We start from the raw sequence: 5,000 nt of genomic DNA, 5'->3' as shown, positions 1-5,000 counted from the left end.
GACAATAATGATGATAAAAATTATAATGATAACAATGAAAAAAGTAGTAATAATAACAATGATAGTAACAATAATGATAGTAATAGAAATTATAATTGTGATAGTGATAACGATGTTAATAATGCTGATAATGATAATTGTGATAATAATGATGATAATCATATTTCTACCACTATAATTAATGATGAGGATACAGATACATAGTCTTAATAATAATGATAACGATTTTGATGACAACAACAATCATAATGAAGATAATGATAATGATGATGAATATAATAATACTTACGTTATTGATATTGATTTCAGTGATAAAAATGATAGAAAGGATAATAAAGATAATGATGATATTGATAATGGTAATAGAATGCTACTACTACTATTACTGTTATTACTAATAATGATCATTATAATTATTATAACTAATAATGATAATAAGTTAATGATCACAATTTCAACAGAAGCAGTAGTAATCATCATTGCAAGAGGGGAATGATGACAACAATTATTATGATGATTATGATAATAATGAAGATATTAAGGATCATAATAATGATAATAGCAATGATGATATTGATAATGATGATGTTACTAATAATGATGATGGTAATTCTAATATTAATGATAATGATAATGATACTAGTACTAATAATAATGATGATGGTGATTATGATAATAATAACAACAATAATGTTATTGATAATGACAAGGAAAATGACATAAATAATAATAATAATAATAATAATAATAATGATGACAGTAACAATGGTAACAATAACGAAAATAGTAATTATATTAATAATTATGATGATTCTATAAATGATAATGGTGACAACAATACTGATGTTCATGGTATGATAATAATGATAATAATGATAGTTATAATGATAACAATGACGATTATGATAAAAGCGATGATGACGATAATGATCATCATTATTATGATAATAGTAACAATGATGATAATGATAATGATAATAATGATGATTAGGATGATATTAATAATAAAAATGATAATGATAACAGTGATAATGGCAATAATAATGATAATAATGATAATGATGGTAATGGTAATGATAATATTGAAAATAATGATAATGATGATAATAACAATGATAGCTCATAGTGATATTAATGATGATGATGATAAGAATAATTGTATCATTAATGACACTAATGATAAAGATAAGAAAGTAATTATAATGATAATGATGATGATAATGAAGTTGATAATAATGATATTGATAACAAAAAAATAAAAATAAATAAATAAATAAGATAAAAAAGAAGATAAAGATAATCAAAATATTAGAGACAATAAAAATGATGATAATAATGATGATGATAGATATAGTAATAAATATAATGATAGTAATATTGATAATACTGATGATATTAATGATGAGGATAATAACAAGGACGATAATGATGATAATGATAATGATAATGATACTTATAATGGATGATGATTAAAATAACAATAATTTTGATAACAACAGTGATGATCATAGTAATTATGATAATGATAGGGATAATAATGATGATGAGGATTGTAATATTAGTGATAATAATGTTGACGATAATGACAAAAATAATGATAATAATGAGAATAATGATAATAAGGATATTATTCTTGGTGATGATATTTGCAATAATAAAAATGCCAGATAATGATGTCAGTGATAGTGATGATATATACAAACATTATAACAATGTTGAAAATAATAATAAAAAACAATGGTAATAATGATAACAATAATGATATTAATGATAATGATCACTATTACTGATGATCATAGTAATAATGATAACAGTTAGATGATATCAATATTGATGATTAACACAATCATCATAACAAGGATAATGATGGTGATGATAATGATAATGATATCAATATCAATAACACTGTTAGTAATACTCAAAATAATGATAATGATGATAATGATGAGGCTATTGATAGTAAATATGATAATAAACTCGCGTGAAAATAATGATGATAATTATAGCGATGATAAAGAGTAAATGAAACTTGTATCAATTAAAATATATATCATCAAATGGTGATAATGATGATGATGATGGTAATGTCGATATCGATCATAATGATAGTGATGGTCATGATAATGATGATGATAATGATGACGGTTTCAGAACAACAATGATCATGACAAGAATGATAGATTTTGATAATAATGATGGTAATGATAATGAAGATGATGATACTATCACTACTATCGGTAATAACAAAGATGCTGATGATAGTTATGTACATATAGCAATAATGATACTGATAATTATGATGATACTAATTAGAAATATTTGTTCTGTTATTTTCATCCCTTGTGGTAGTTGCTGCTCTCCTAAGGACTGAATTTCTTTAATCTGCTTATTTCAAAACGGAAATTTTATGATATGTTTCGGGAAACATGTTGGGAAAGAAGAAAGCAAAGAAAATGCGTATGGCAAAACGAGTATCGCAGCTTGATCAAAATGACCAAAGAAATGTGCTACTTATTTCCAAGGCCTAAAATTGGGAAAGTGACTGACAAACGTTCTCTCTCGAGTTCAAGCATAAAAACAAATAGCATCTATCTCTTTATTGTAACGGTTTCCTTCGCCAGGACACGAACCCGCCGGAAAAGTAGCGGGCAGGCCAGGGCTCCTCACCCGTCCGGTCGTCTGGCATTTGGCGAAGGAAGGCGGCTCCTTTGGTGGTGTTGGGCATCAAAGGGCGCGGGCGGCACCTAGAACTAACACCAACAAACACAGACACTCATAACCCTTGCCGCGTAAACAAAATGGCGGCATCCAGTGGCCCATTTTTGGCTTTTCCCGCGCTTTTTTCCCCTTTTGGCGCTAACCGTCTCTGCTCTTTTGTTTTGGCCGCAGGCGTATTCCACTGTGTGCGTCTAGACTCTGGTTTAAGATCTTTATTGTTCTTTTTTATTTGATCAGGAGTAATATTCATCACCCTCTGTAATCAATAATATAGATGTTCAATTCCTTAAACCATAACTTGACTTGGATAATTGTATATAGTGTATGTATTATTTTCTTGTTTAGAAGCATAAGTCAGGACCGGACTTAACCGCACGAACACCTGAGGTAAACTTTCAATAAACAATAAGTCTCTTTACAAAGGGTCTTCAAAATGGCGACAGGGCTCTTAAATTTCCATTGTGTAATAGTTTTACTGATGGACAGGAAATGATGGTTGAGAGCTGAAGATATACAGAGTGGTGTATCTTTAATCTTTTCCCGTTTATAAAGTTAATTCACGTAAATAACTTTTGTCCACTTCTTTATATCAACATTGTTATGTATGTATGTATGTATATATATATATATATATATATATATATATATATAATATATATATATATATATATATAATACATATGATGTATATGTATATTTATACGTATATATATATATATATATATATATATATATATATATATATATATATATATATATATTATATGTGTGTGTGTGTGTGTGTGTGTGTGTATACGTGTATGTGTCTATAATAGATAAGTATATGTATATACATATATATGATATATATATATATATATATATATAAATATATATATGAATATATAAATAAAAATATTAATATATATATATATATATATATATATATATATATATATATATATATATATATATATATATATATATATATATATGTGTGTGTATGTATATATGTATATATATATATATATATATATATATATATATATATATATATGTGTGGGTGTATGTATATGTATATATATAATATATATATATATATATATATATACATATATACATATATATATATATATATACATATATATATATATATGTATATATACACATACATATACATATATGAATATATATACATATACATACATTTATATATATACATATGTATATATATATATATATATATATGTATATATATATATATATATATATATATATATATAATATATATATATATATATATATAAGAAGAAACAATAAGAAGAAATCGAAGAAGTCTAAGAGAAATAAAGAGGAGAGATAGAATAAGAATAATAAAACAGAAAAGGAAGAAGGAAGAAACGAAGAAAAAGACAAGGAGAAGAAAAAGGAGATGGAAAAGAAGAAAAGAAGGCTAATGAATAAGAATGAAAAGACATAAAAATTTTTTTTTAAGAAAAAAAGAAGAAAAATAGGACGACGAAATAAAAAAGGAAAAAAAAAATAGAGAACAAAGAAGAAAGCGAAGGAAAAATAAACAAACAAACAAACAAAAAACAATATCAAGAAAACAGATATTCATAAAAAAGAGGAAACGAAGAAGAAACGAAGAATAAGAAAAAAGACGACGACGAAGAAAATTAATCAAACGAAGAAAAAAGAAAAAAAAAGTATTAGTTTATATCTCAATTACGACTTTCGAGTATCTTATCCCTCCCAGAATAAATTAATAGAAATTATGATTTTTTATCAAATAATCTCCATCAAATTACTCCGTGAGATCATTGAGATGTGGATGCTGGCAGGAACTGTTTGTTTTATCATCATTTTTTCTTATCATTTTTAACATCATCGGTATTATCTTTCTTTAACATCAGTGTTATCATTATCATCATTGTTATTATTGTCATCAGAAAAAAATATCGTCTTTATTATCATCATTATCATTATCAATATATTTTTTTTCATATCATTATCATCATTGTTAGAGTTATCATTATCATTATTATAGTTCATTACCATCGTCATTAGTGATACTATTAATATTATCATTGTTATCATCACTATCATTATCATCAATATTATTGATATTATAATCATCACTATCATCACTATTATTATCATTGTTCTCGTTGTTATCATTATCATTGTTATCTTTACTTTTGTTATCATATTTGCTATTATCATTATTACTATTCTTATAGTTATCATTATCACTATTCTTATAATTATCATTATCATTATCAGATCTTTTATTGTTATTA

Source organism: Penaeus japonicus, unplaced genomic scaffold (genome assembly GCF_977035675.1).
Source record: "Penaeus japonicus unplaced genomic scaffold, GWHDUDI00000001_assembly GWHDUDI00000021, whole genome shotgun sequence".
Classification (NCBI taxonomy): domain Eukaryota; kingdom Metazoa; phylum Arthropoda; class Malacostraca; order Decapoda; family Penaeidae; genus Penaeus; species Penaeus japonicus.
This window is presented reverse-complemented; position numbering follows the sequence as displayed.